Raw genomic sequence first — 15,714 nt, forward strand, 5'->3', positions numbered from 1 at the left:
GTTCATGTCCGCCATATTTCAGAAGTTCTGCGGGTATTCCATCTTCACCACAGCTTTTATGGTTTTTAAGTTTTCTTATAGCCAATAGTACTTCGTCAAAGCTAGGTTCTTCAACATAGATTTCGGCCGTATGTACTACTTGTTCCTCCTTACTTGTATTATCGTAGTTTTCTTTGTTAAGTAGTTCGTTGAAATATTCTTTCCATCTATCTATTACTTGTTGTTTTTCGCTGATTATGGAACCATCCTTTGCTTTGCATATATTTGTTCGAGGTTGAAATGTTTTAGTCTGTTTTTTGATGTTCTGATACATAGCTCTGACATTTTTGTTTCTAAAATCGCTTTCAATTTGTTCAATTTGCCGCTTCATGTAGGTTTTTTTCTTTTTTCGCATTATTTTCTTAGCTTCTTTTCTTTTGTTTACATAATATAATCTATTTGTACGTGTGTTTCTTTCCATATATTTTATTCTAGCTTCCTTTTTCGCATAATTAGCTGCTCTGCATTCCTCATCATACCATTCGTTCATTACTGATCTCTTCTCTCCAATAGTATTCTTTGGGGATTTTATGATTGTAGCTTTCAGTTTATTCCATTGATCTTCAATATCTAATTCAGTTGAGTCATTATTTGTGCTATTTTCATTAAATAAAATGTTTTCAATCGCATATTTGTACTTTGCTTTCATATCTTCATTATTTATAAGTTCATCTGTATTCCACTTTAATTTTTTATAGCCTTTGTTGTCATTTACTATTGAAATTCGTTGTCGTAACTTAGCTACCACGAGATAGTGATCTGTGTCGCAGCAAGCGCCTCTATATGATCTCACATCTATGACTGATGTAGCATGTCTTTTGTCAGCAAGTATATGATCGATCTGATTAGCCATATTGCGGCCCGGCATTTTCCAAGTTTGAAGATGAATTCGTTTGTGTTTGAAGGCTGTACTACTGACAACTAACCCGTGGGCACTCGCAAAGCTACACATTCGCATACCATTGTCATTTGTGTGGTTGTGTATAGAGAATTTTCCCGCAACTTTATCGATGATGCCTTCTTCCTTTCCTACTTTTGCATTATAATCGCCTACAATCAATAAAATGTCGTGTTTGCAGATATTGTTAGTTACGTCACTAAGGTCGTCATAGAATTTATCTTTTATAGTATCAGTGCTATCGTTTGTAGGTGCATATATACTTATAATAGTTATATTTTGAAATTTACCTTGCAATCTTAAATAACATATACGATCGTTCACGGGAGAAAAATTCAATATGCTTTTTCTGGTTTTACTGTCTACATAGAATCCTGTTCCGCGTAAGCCTTGAGTTTCAGAACCACTAAAAAAATCGAGTAAGCTTTCTTTCTCACTTCACCATCACCTTCTCGATTCAAGTCGATTTGAAGAATTTTGTACCTCTACTGCAAAACTGTATGTCTCGCTCTATTCGTGGTACCCTATGTCTCAAACGGTTCACAAAATTCTTATTCATAGCGGAGAAATAATAAAAAACAGCATCTTACCGGTAGGTATGCTCGGAGAAGAAGCATCTGAAGCGAGAAATAAGGACTACAAAAAATTTAGACTCCAGCATAGTAGGATGGCAAATTTGGAACACTTGTTTTGTACAGCTATGTACACCTCTGATCCTCTTTTATCGAGTTTACGTTTAAAAGAACGCCTTCAACAAAAAGTTCAATTATCTCTTCCTAAAGAAGTGCAACTTTTATTGAAAGAGGTTGAAGTAGATTCTAATCAATCAGGAAGTACCAATTACGTACAGGTAAGTGAAGAACTAGACGAATATGAAATTGAGGAAATTGATTTTACAGAAAAAATCTTATATTTAGATGACAGAATTATCCGAGGAAGAAGACTCACAATCTGATGTAAATGACGATATTTGACCTCGTAGAGCAAACAATTAGTATTTACCTATTTTTAAAAAATTTATAAAAAAATAAAAACCAATTAAATCATATTTAAAAACTTTAAAAAAATTTAAAACAACAAAAAATTAAAAAAAAAAGAAGGAGTCTGAAGTCGCACTGTAACCTCGTGGTAGATTCCGGAAACTACAACTTATTATGTAGGCTAACTTCAGGCGTGTCTCTTTATCTGACATATTGGATCCACCATTTTCAATTGTTTAAATCTAATTGCAGATTTGTCAACAGCGATACAAAAAAGCCCGAGTAACAAGTTTCAAATTAATCAGATAAAAAAAGGTCCGCATAAGGGATTCGACATTTTTAATTTCTAAAATCTGGCAGCAGATTCGTAATCAGCGCCCCAAAAACCCCTAAATACTAAGTTTGGTAAAAAATAATTAATTTTAAAAAATTTATGTCCGCCATATTGGATCCGCCATTTTGAATTGTTGAAATCTGACTTCATATTCGTAATTAGAGACCATCAAAACCCCTAAATACCAAATTGGGTGAAAAAAATCCAATTTTTTAAATTTCATGTCCGTCATATTGGATCCGCCATTTTGAATTGTTGAAATCTGACTTCATATTCGTAATCAGAGACCATCAAAACCCCTAAATACCAAATTTGGTGAAAAAAATCCAATTTTTTAAATTTCATGTCCGCCATATTGGATCCGCCATTTTGAATTGTTGAAGTCTGATTTCATATTCGTAATCAGAGACCCCAAAACCTGTACATAGCGGTATTAAAAGTTATAAATTGTTGGTGTTTTGGGAATTATGAATTTTGGCCACTTATAAGGGTCTCCTGGCCCACTGTGTGTCCCTAATAGCATTAACCATTTCAAAAGCAGATTAAATATTTTTCGCTGTGTCTAACCAGCGTCACAAATTTTAACTAATCCTTTCCTTCCTTTTTGCTGCTCTTTGTTTTACTGGGTGCTAAGTATGTTGTTGCAAGGCTGAAAACAGCGCGGAAATGGTTATCCTAATAAATGCACCATTACAAATAGGCTAAATTGTAAAATCTTTTCAAATAAGTTGAGCAAATTTTACTTGACCTGGGTTAATTACGAGGTATATATTAAAGGGGCTGCATGAGTTTCAAATGTCTAAAAGCCGATATTTCTATTTGCCTAGTAAAGAGCTGAATGTGTTTAGAATATTCTATTAAAAAAGTGCAGTTAATTGAAAAAATGTCTTTAACCCGGATTAGTTACAAGTTGTCAAAGGGGCTACATGAGTTTGAGAATTTCTAAAAATCGAGTTTTTTTATTTTCTTAGTAAAGAGTTTAAAATATTCTATTAAAAAAATTTAATTAATTAAAAAAAAGTTGCTTAACTCGGATTAGTCACAAGTTGTCAAAGGGGCTACATGAGTTTGCGAATTTCTAAAAATCAATTTTTTTATTTGCTTACTGAGGAAAAAAGTTCTAATTAATCGAAACAAATTTACTTAACCCGGTTAATTGAATGCTATTAAATGGATTAGTGAGTTGAAAAGTTTCTAAAGTTAATTTTTTTTATTTGCTATGTTTAGAATGCCCTATAAAAAAGTTCCGATTAATAGAAAAAAATTGTACCTATCCTGGGCTAGAGAGAAGTTAACAAATGGGTTACATGAGTTTGAAATTAAAAAAAATCGATTGTTATTAGTAAACCGTACGATGTTTTTAGAATATTCTATTAAAAAGTTCCAATTAATTGAAAATAACTTTACATAACCAGGATTAGTTACAAATTACAAAGGGAGTTACATGAGTTTAGATATTCTAAAAACCCTTTTTTTATTTTATTAGTAAGGCGCACAATATGTTTCATTAAAAAAGCTCTCATTCATTAAAAAGATTCTAGTTAACCCGGGTCAGTTACAAGTTACTCGAGTTCGAAATTTCAAAAAATCGATGTTTTTATTTGCTTAGTGTAACATATTGTACTCTCTAGAAAAAATTACTTAATTGAAAAAAAAAATGTACTTAACCCGGATTAGTTCCAAGTCAGTCATGGGGATATTTCTATTTAAGAGCTTTAAAATTTCTGAAAATCAAGTTTTTTATAGGCTTAGTGACGAAGCCAAAATGTTTGGTATATTCTTTTAAAAAGTTCAAATTTATTGAAACAAATTTAGTTAACCCGGGTTCATTATAAATTATTAAATGTGTTAGAGAATGTAAACATTTTTAAAGGTCGTGCTTTTTTATTTGCTTACTAAAGAGTAGTTTGCTTAGTACGGCGGCCGCCGTAGCCGAATGGGTTGGTGCGTGACTACCATTCGGAATTCACAGAGAGAACGTTGCTTCAAATCTCGGTGAAACACCCAAAAAGGGTGTACGCGCCAATTATATACATATGTATCTATAAATAGTAGAAGATATTTAGGATATTTTCTCAAAGTTTTAATGTTGTGCAAACCTTGTTTGGACGAATTGAGAAAATTTTGCTTAACCTGCATTAGTTATTTGTTTTTAAGGGATTTATACAAATTCAAAAATAAAAGTGTTTTCATTATTTTATAAAATAGTACAAATAAAAATAAAATAATATAGTTTAGAATGTCTGTCAAAATTTTAAGTCACTTAGCACAAAAGTTTGGAAAATAGAGTCTTGGCAACTTTCAATTGCGTTTTATCGCGTGTTTCTCTAGTTGCCCAATAAGTAATAAACCAAATTTTTCACGTAACAAAAATTAGGCCAATCAGTGCTTCAATGGAAATGCTACCAAAAAATTAAAATTAGTTTTTTTATCTTCATCGAAGCACAAACTATATGAAGTGCATCCACAAAAAAAAACAACTTGGCGCTGCACCCTTTAATGGGTGTTTGACCGAGCTGCTTCTCCTATTTGTGGTGCGCGTCTTGATGTTTTTCCACAAAAGGAAGGACCTGCAATTTTGTGTTGCTTCTGAATGTTGGTTGGATGGTTTTTTATGAAAAACTGTTTCATGCCAGAAATGCACCTGAAAGTTTATCTGCCGAAGTACGATCGAAAAAAATTTAGGAAAATATGCTTTATTAGCCTTCGTAGTTCATGTAACCTGAAGGCGGGTAAGTATCACCGTGTGATGGCCTGCTTCTTCTTTAACGTTTCATTTCACGTTCAATAAAAATATAAAAGTCGTAATTTACTTTTTATTTGTGACTTGGTCTACGTGCGAAAAAAATTTCGTAAAAACAACTGTTAAAGGTTCTTGAAGGCTGTTCTTGTCATCAGCGTCTTGTTCTTCATCTTTTTCCTCTCGTTTAGTAAACTTTTGAAGAGATTATGAAATTATGGTTTTCAGCATGCGAAAGAGCATCTCAAACTCCATCCAAATCAGAAAAGTCAAATATAAAATAAGAATATAATTTTCTTTAACTCCGGTTGAGTCGTAGGGCCATCGGAAAAAAGTGAAATTATTAATTATTTTAAACCGAAGCCCCTTTTTTGTAGACGAGGTCAAATTTTCTTACATTTTATTGACATTTCTGACTAAAATCTTCATTTGAATATGAGCTGCACTTCTTTAAAGACAACCATGTAAAAAAAGCTGGTCGAAGCGCTTCATTATTTGGGCTCATTGGCTTATTTGGAATGAAAAACCAAACTAATTTTTTATCTGCGAAGCAGGCACTATGGAATTTAATAGGAAAATCGTGTAAGTTGTATAATTGATATATAAATAATATTTTGGAAAATTATTTTTCGGGTATTTTTGCATTATTTAGTTGAATGCCAAAGACGACTTTAAAGCAAATTTCAAAGCAATCGTTTAAACTGTTGAGATATTCTGGACAACATTAAAAACACAGCTTCAAGAAATAGAAACATTTAAAAATTCCAATGTGTTTTCTATTAAACATATTATATTAGTTTTTTGCTCATAACTGCTTACCCACTTCTGTGCCTACTCCACAGAGAACTGCTCCTACCTCCGCTATGTAGTCTGCTACTTTTTCCCCTTCTATTTTAATTAATTATTTCTATATATCTTACGAGGTGACCACCTCAAATTTATGAAAGATAAAAATATCATTTTAATTAGTCACTCGGCCAGGTTCTTTCACCTTTTTAGCCAGATATTTTTTGAATAAAGGTTTTGCACTGCGACCTCAAATTCCACTGCATTCGCTTTACAGTCACAGTCTTTCCGCAAGGGTCATCTCGCTTAAAAAACTAAAATTATTATTTGATAATATTGGCTGTACAGCATGTTTTAAAAGAGCTTATAAAATATGGAAGCACACATTCTATAGCTTTCGACCATATCTTTATAAAGAGTCTTTCAATTGGCGCGGGTCGATTTTGGCGCCCTGTGGTAGCCATTTTGTTTTGGTGACATCTGTCAAATCTTTTGTTTATTATTCAGTTGGTTATGCCAAATCATCATGGTAAGTAACACGATTGAATAGCACGTTCAAATGATAAAACTTTATTATCAAAATGAGTGTTCATTAACGCAAACGTTGCGCGCATTGCGCAATTTCCTATGGCCCATATTGAACCATATAGACCTAGACGACATGTGGTTCCAGCAGGACGGCGCTACGTGCCACACAGAAAACGCCATTTTATTCCATTTAACATCTACCTGCCTTTATTGAAAAACCCTTTAGTTATAAGAGCAGAGGCCTTGCCGTCTGTCAACTATTTTTCGAGCTGTGGCTGACTGAAATTGAATTGCCATATCGTCACTGTTAAGGGGGGACCCTCATTTAGACGGTCGAAAAATGCATCATTTTTGGGAATTTTTTTCTCAGGTAAAATAACTTCAAACGTTTTGTAATTCATAAATTACTTTAATAAATGTCTTGACTGTCTACAAAAATTTTCGGAGAAGAAAAAAAACATTTTAAGTATGGAAATATACACCTTGTCCATGGCACCTCATTCTATCTGTGTACATTCTAGCGCTCTGAATTTTTTTCTGAAATAAAAAAACCAAATTTTTTTTAAAACTTTAGGATAATACCTTCGATGTGACATTTTGATTTAAAAAAAAATGTCGAAATTGATATTTTTTACCCAGTTTTATGTTAAAAGTGATTTTTCATGCATAAAAATTGACTTTAAAATTACAAAAAAATATGAAAATCTTTTTTTTTAAAAAAACACTTAATGTCACATTGAAAACAATTTAATTATCTTTAAAATGAGCTATTGTAAAGCCTGATTGGTTCAATACAGCGTTCTCAATTGTGTACACAAAATCAAAAAATGATGTTTCCAGAAAAACGCGTTTAAAGTTTTGGATACAGGCGATCAGGCCACCCGTCGCGTCCTGTTAAAAATTTTGTCACTCCTTCAAAAATACAGATATCGACTTGAAATTTTGAAAGTATATTCTTAAATAGTTGTAGAATAGATTAAAATTATTTCCAAAAAATCGATTTTTTTGACCCGATAAATGAGGGTCCCCCCTTAAGGGAGGAGAGATTATCAGATGACTCTACGTAGGTACATTCCATTATACATTATATTTACCTGCTTATTATCCCGACTGCGTTTCTGGAATGGAAAGTTTCCTGATAAAAATCTTTAATTCTTCACAATCGTTGTGAATCAGGTAGACAAAATTTTAGATATACATAAATATTTAATGAAAAAACTATTCCCAAATCCTGTCAGAGGTTATTAGTTCCACATTAATACGATTATTATTGTTGTGATATACCTTATTGATTTATTTAAACGCCGTTCTCATACTAATGTGACCGTTTCTTCATATACAAACCTCTGTAGGATTTAAAGGAATTCAGCAAATGTGTATCCAAATGAGTTTACCAAAAGAAAAAAATTTAAATGATTTAATGCCTGTTAGCCACCCAAAGTCCTGCTCAAGGTCTCGCATAATAAACAAAAATAAATCCATATAAATTATTGCATGCATTCCAAACAATGCAGCCGATTAATTGTTTCAGCTGATACAAAAGCGCATTTTCAAAAGTATTTTCATGCACTTCAATGCCGCGAAACAATCAAATAAATTTGTATTTATGAAGGCAAGCGAACGGCACTCAAACTCAAACAATAAATATAGGCATTATAGAGTACACCAATACATGAGAAATTCTTAACAGGCTATTGAGATTTTCTTTTTCATTGTAAGGATTATTTGAAGAAGATGTCACTTACCGAGCAGGGTTATTGTACGACAAGTTGTTCAGTCAATCGTCGTGAGGGCATTAGTACGTGACTTGAGCTGAATTGTCCCGTGAAAGTAGGAAGAAAAAATGTAGCAAGACAATAAATGTTGCTACCAGAAACTGTCCAATAAATTATAAATCAAATTTAAATTGAAACGAGAAATATATACGTATGTGAATAGTTAAAGTGTGCAGAGAATGTGAAATGGTTTGGAACACGTTATAATATTTTTTTTGAAAGGAGATCTGTAAGAAGGTAGAAAGAAATGGGTAGCATGGGGAAGGTCAATTATTTACCCGAAATTAAAGAATTTCCTTTATTATATGAGCGTTTATTTAAAATTATTCTTGTATAGCTACAATCTTAAATAATTAACATAAATCCAATACTCACTTTCTCGCTTAGTCGAAAGTTGCACTAAAATTGCTGCCCAAGTAACAAATTGGCCGATGATGAGAAATTATCGCTAATTTAAAACATTTTCTTAATTAAAATGAGCTGTTACTTTACAGCTGCGCATGAATTTAAAATGCCTTCAATTACAAGCAACAGCAGTCGAGCGCGATTCTTCAATATTTTTTATTTATTTTGTTGTTCTGAATCGACTACAATTGTAAGTAATTCTTGCCTTGTATCTGGAGGAAATAATATAATATGTCAAAATAGCTATTTTTGCAATATTTTGTATCTACTTTTTAATACCACATTTTGGTTTAATTTTAATAGACCGGCCCACACACTGGTACCCCTAAGTTTTTTAGCTTTACCATATCCTAATAGGCCCAATGTTTGTTACACAACTAAAGCAATCTACAGCCTTGTGTCGCCTGCAAAGGTAGTTGGTGTTTTACAAGAGATGGAAATTCTAAATCAGATACAAACTCGAAGGTTTGCTATTGCCTAACGAGAATCGCTTGACTTCTTGATATTTTTATTTGCAGGGCACATCGAGTCCCTCACCTGCTACAGAGGTCGGGGGATCGCGCGCTAAAACTAAGTGGTCTGTCGATTCTAAATAGCTCCCTTCGTGCTTAATGCTTTGCATTAGAAGGAGCAAAGTTCGTATTCAGACGGCATGGATAAAAAAGTGGATTGAGCTGTGGTCTAAATTATTCTATATATCCCCAATGGAGTGTTCCTGAGCTTTTGACTAATGACATATACTTCTGCTCACATAATTAAGTTACTACTCAATCAGCACGTTTTATGCTACATTTTGCCTAACTCAAAGTTCCAAAATTTGTATAAAATTCACAAACATTTTGCAAATTTCAAAAAATTGTGATAAAACATTATAATCAGAATTTATAGAAAACTTCTGGGTATGTAGTTTTATAGTTCATTAATTTTTAGTATAATAAAGTAATAGTTTGAAGTCGCTAGATTTAAAAAAAATTGGAACATACCACGTTGAGAATTTTATTCCATATAAGTACGTTGTATTCGGAAGTCTTTTATGTGGAAGAAAATGTTTAACAGCTCATTATTAAAATTAAATAGGCTAAATAGCTGCGTATCCAAAATTAAAAACAAAAATAAAAAAATAAAAAATGAAAGACTTAAAAAATAAAATTACAAAAATTAAAAAAATGTTTTTCCTTTTTTTATTTAATTTTTTTATATTTAATTTTTATTTTGTAATTTAGTTTTAAAATTTTTTGTAATATTATTTTTAATTTTTTTTTATTTTTTTTTGTCGTTTTAGTTTATTGATTTATTTTTTTAGTTCTTTTAAATTTTTTTTAGTTTATTTTTCATATAAATAATTTCTTAATTCTATTTCTAAATTTTTTTGTTTTTAATTTCATTAAAAAAATTTTTTTATTTAATTTTAAGATTAAATTTTTGTTTTTGAATATCTGTTAATTTTATTGATAATTTTTTAATATTTGCTAAATTTTGGTGAATTGTAAACAAGGTTTGTTTTATAAAATAAACTGAATTTTTACAAGAAATTAAAGAAAAAATATATCATGGAAAATATTGCGAATATTGTAACCAAATTAAGTGATTTCATTCTACAATAAAAATTGGTAAAATAAATATAAATGTACAAAAATTAAAAAATTTTTATGAAAATTTATTGCAATTTGCTAAATTTTTGTGAATTTTGCACAAAATCTATAACTTCGATGTATACGGTTTCTGTTAAACAATGAACTATAAAAAAAAATAAAAATAAAGAATTGGCGCCTACACTTCTGTTAGGTGCTTGGCCGATCTCCTCCTCCTATTTGTGGTGTGCGTCTTGATGTTCTTCCACAAATGGAGGGACCTACAGTTTCAAGCCGACTCCGAACGGCAGATATTTTTATGAGGAGCTTTTTCATGGCAGAAATACACTCGGAGGTTTGCCATTGCCTGCCGAGGGGCGACCGCTATTAGAAAAATGTTTTTATTAATTTTGCTTTCACCGAGATTCGAACCAACGACGTCTCTGTGAATTCCGAATGGTAATCACGCACTAACCCAATCGGCTATGGCCCAATGAACTATAGTTTTATAAAAATTGCAAAAAAAATTTAGTATTATTTTGTCCACATACAGAGTGATAGAATTGTCAAATAAATCAAATAAAATCATCTGCTGGTAAAAGTGATACAGAAAGTGCTAACCACAATTGATTAAAAGCTTTGAGAAATTTGCAGAAAAAAGTGGATGACTGGAACTTATTGAAAACAACTCTGGATTGATCGATGAAAACCAAGATCAAGCTTAGCTTAACAAATCCCACTGAGAAGAAAGCCTCATCGAAGAGCAAAAAAAAGTTTTACTGATTGCTGAATTTCACCTATTAAAGCCTATCAAGGGTTAGAAAAATTTTAAGGAATCCTCAAGAAAAAGGAAACGCTTAAGAAAGCCTTAATAAAATTTCTTGGATCAAATTTCTGTAAGATGGATCATAGGTCTCAAAATTAACTCATTTTCTTAATAAATTTTTTAAGTTTCTATAGAAACTAGTGAATTAAGAAAATCTGATTGGACATGAAATAAATGCGCGTTCCATTATATCAGTAAGTAAATTTGGCTGCTGTATAAATGAAAATTTATTTAATTTTTCAAAATTTTGTACTAAGTTTGATAATTTGATTTATTTGGTTTTAGCTAAAGAATGAACAGTATTCGAAAAATAAAATAAAAAACATTTTTTTTACTTCTGCTCAAATATGAACGAGACGGTATCAATAAAACGGTCCGCGGATGACATATGGCAAAAATAAACTTTTTGTTTTTTGGTAGGACCGTTATAAGTTTACACGGCAAATTTCAGTGTGATATGTCACATAGTTTGTTTTCTGTGCTACTGTAAACAAGTCAAGCTCGAGTGTGTTCTTCGAATTTAACGATGGAAATTCAAAGAATTTTTTTGAAATTTTGTTATTCCAACAACGTCGTCCAGCAACATCAGTAAACGACGAAAACATCGGAAAAGTAAAGGAAATTATGCTTGAAAATCGCACAAATCGCAAAATCGGTTAACCCTGAATATTATTTAGACATTTTAAAGCGTTTGCGCGAAAATATTCGTCTTAAAAGAAGGAATTGTGGGACAACAAGTCATGGTTCTTGCGTCACGATAATGCACCAGCTCACACATCACGTCTTGTTCGCGATTATTTGAACAAAAATAATGTTAATATCGTTCCGCAAGCACCGTATTCGCCTGATATGGCTCCATGTGACTTTTTCCTGTTTCCCAAGCTCAAGTTGCCGCTCCGTGGAAAACATTTTGAGACAATTGAAGTCACAAAAGAGAATTCGAAGAACACACACGAGCTTGACTTGTTTACAGTGGCACAGAAAACAAACTATGTGACATATCACGCTACAATTTGCCATGTAAGCTTATAACAGTCCTACCAAAAAACAAAAAATTAATTTTTGCCATATGTCATCCGCGGACCGTTTTATTGATACCGTCTCGTTCATATTTGAGTAGAAGGTATACTTATATATTAAAAACAAAAAAAATATCAAACACTCTGTTATGCGCGCCACGGTATAAATAGACACTTATAAATACCACCCAAAGCTCCAATATAATTTTTTCGCCGACAATCCATAGATCAATCAAGTGAGATATGTAAGTGCCGAAACACGTGAAAATTTACTGAAAAATTAGCTTCACGAAATAGGTCACTCTAAAGCCAGCCATGGAAGTCATTTAATTTAAATTTTGTTTAATGTTTAATGGAAAATTTATACTTTTTAATATTAAAAATCCATTGACAAATTTTTATGCGTCTTTTATTTATAGCCAAATATAATTCCAATCGCTGAATGCACTGTCCTATAAAAAGGATATTCTTTAGAAATACTTTTAATAGTAGACCCTAATTTTCACCTGTGTAATTCTGTTTGAATAATTTGCCATGAATTCTGAGAATTGAGCTATCACTACATGCTTTCGCACTTTTACCCCATACATTAACCATACAACAGCAAAGTAGTTACACAATCCATAATGATAAAAAGGAGGAAAAAACTGAAGCCCATACACAATTTGACTGTCTCAAATAAAACCTGTCAAAATTTATACAACACAACGTCAGCGAGTAGAAAAACGAAAAAAAGTTAACCGCAGATCTGAGCATAGCGATAATGACTTGTCACAATTTCTGACAAGTTGAAGAACTACGTATGAAACTAGGGGCAAAACAATTTTAATTTAGTGTAACGAGGATGCAGCGGCGTGACGTTTACAGAAGAAATGTCAGAAAGAAGAAAATATTGATATAACCGAAAGCAAGTGGAGTGAGCGTTTCTGGAGAGTGGTCAAAACGATTTCTAATGAAATTTTTAAATGTGAAAAATTTGTTGAGTTATTAAATGTGAAAATGAAATGCATATTTTCGATTCCCGTGCATAATTGTAAACGATGTGATAAACATCAGTGGACGAGGAAATGAAAAAAGAAATGCGAGGGTTGCGCAGACAGCAGTGGTAGTAGGTTTTTTCAAACATTTTTTTTTTTTTTTGGTTTTGTTTTATTTTTTGAAAGTGAAAGGTTCACGAAAGCGTGTCAAATTATTATTCCGATACTTTGCATTTCTAGCGGAGAACTGTATTATTTTTATCTCTTGGAATAATTGAGTGCTCAACTGAGCTGCTTTTGTCTGCCGCATCAATTTGGAAAAGGATATGTCACTCAGTTATTTTTGTTGTTGCTGTTTTTTCTATTTATATTTGATAAGTTTGATTTGCATCGCGGCGAGTTTTGAAGGGCAACAAAAATTGCTGCTAGACAAGCAGGTGAAATGCAATTTGTCACACTCGATCACAAAGGCGAGAGGGTGCGAGCGTGCAGTGAATGATGGATTTGAGTGCTTAAAGGGAAGGATTATTACTAATAGAAATTTAATTTTGTGCGCCGCCATGGAATCAAGGTTTTTAAGATGAAAATAGATTACCCAGATCACCATAAAAAAGCAGGTGCTTTACTTTAGTTGATATTATGGATGTGTAAGTGTGTAGATATGTATGCACTTTAGAAAAAAAATTAAATGTTATGGAGTGAGCAGCTGGGTGTAAAAATCTACTAATTACAAAAGAAAGTATTTATAGAACTATTCGAATCAAAAATATGCCTGCAGTGGAACCTGCTGAAGGGTGATTTTTTAAGAGCTATAGGAAAGTTTTTCAAAAAAAAAACACAAGTAAAATTCTGAAAAATGCATGAAATTTTTATTTAAATCGATAGTACAGTCCATATAATTTTTTTTTTTTTTTTTTTTTTTTTTTTTCTTTAAAACTTTATTTTGTATTCTGTCTATACTTACAATTCTTAGAAGACATTTTACAAATATTTGGTTACATTTAAGAGTGGCTTTGATTTTAGTATTAAAGGAATATTTCCAGTGAAATATCCTTTCTAATAAATATAATAATAAATAAATTAATTCAATATTTTATAGATGGCTCTTGGACGAGCTGGATTGGTGTTTTTCTTTTCAACCTTAGAAAGACACATGATGGTGACATGAGGGTAGAGGCCAGCTCATTTGGGTGCGATTGAAGTCGATTTCGGTATTTACTGGCTACATTTTGAATTTCCTCTTTTATTGAAGGGATGTCTAAGTCCCGATGAATTTGGGCATTTGTCACGTACCACGGAGCGTTGACTAGGGTGCGTAGAGTCTTGGACTGGAAACGCTGCAGGATTTCCAAGTTTGAATTTGACGCAGTACCCCACAGTTGGATTCCGTAAGTCCAGACTGGTTTTATCATAGATTTGTAGAGGATAAGTTTGTTGTCCATTGAGAGGGTGGATTTGCGGTTTAGCAGCCAGTACATATTACGAAATATTAAACCTAGAGCTTTCCATTTTGTAAAGATATGCGTTTTCCACGTAAGCCGTTTATCCAAATGAATGCCTAGATATTTAGCACTATCACATTGCGGAATTGGGATACGGTTTAAGTTGATTTGTGAGCAGGTGGTTCTTTTTGTGGTAAAGGTTACGTGTTGAGATTTATGTTCGTTTACTTTCAACCGCAAGCTCCGGAGCCATTTGGAGATTTTATTTATGCTTATTTGGAGCATATAAGAGGCTTCCACGGGATCCACTGCTGTCGCCATAATAGCGGTGTCATCGGCGAAAGTGCCAGTTAGTACACCTTTTGAGGTTGGCAGATCGTGTGTAAAAATTAAGTACAGGATTGGACCTAATATACTGCCTTGTGGGACCCCAGCTTTATAATTTAATGTTTGAAGATTATTTCATGCAAATGTTGACCGCGACTGCGCTTCAAATGGTCCATCCGCTTAGTCCAACTTTGGCATACTCTTTCCAATGTTTCGGCGGGTATCTCACATATAAATGCTTTAATGTTCTCTTCCAATCCGTTAATTGAAGCAGGCTTGTCTGAATAGACATAGCCCCACAAAAAATAATCTAAGGCGTTATATCGCACGATCTGGGTGGCCAATGGACAGGTCCCGAACGTGAAATAAAATGTTCACCGAACTCGCCTCTCAACAAGTCCATTGTTACGCGTGCTGTGGGGCATGTGGCATGTGGCACCGTCTTGCTGAAACCACATGTCATGCAAGTCAAGCTTTATATTTTGGGCAAAGAAGAGTTGGATATCAGTTCACGGTAGCGCTCACCATTCACAGTTACGTTACGATTCGCAGCATCTTTGAAGAAGTACGGTCCAATGATACCTCCAGCCTATAAACCGCACCAAACTGTGACCTTTTCTGGATACATTGGTAGCTCTTGCAATTCTTCTGGCTCATCTTCACTCCAAAATCGACAATTCTGAGCTTCGTCGCTGAACACAATTTTTCGATGAAAAAGTGGATCTTAAACTTTCTTAACAGAACATGCAGTTGTTCGTTGTTCGTTTGTAAGACGATTTATGGTTAAATTATAGACCAAACTGAAGATGTTTGACAGTGAAACAAAACACGAAACATGCGTCAGCGGTTTAAACCAACTGTTTAAAAAGATAATAGCTAAAAAATCACCCGTTAGTTAAAAGCTACCTTATTAACATTTTGAATTGCAGCTAAAGCAGTACGTCTTCAATGAATATGCCCTTTTTTCAAGGCCAGCGCCTGGCGTTAACCAACGCCAAGGCGTTAACCTACAAAATATCATTTGTCAGCATAAATCGTACTTTCAAATATGTGCTTTATATGGAAGA

This window comes from Anastrepha obliqua, chromosome 4, assembly GCF_027943255.1.
Source record: "Anastrepha obliqua isolate idAnaObli1 chromosome 4, idAnaObli1_1.0, whole genome shotgun sequence".
In the NCBI taxonomy this organism is placed as follows: domain Eukaryota; kingdom Metazoa; phylum Arthropoda; class Insecta; order Diptera; family Tephritidae; genus Anastrepha; species Anastrepha obliqua.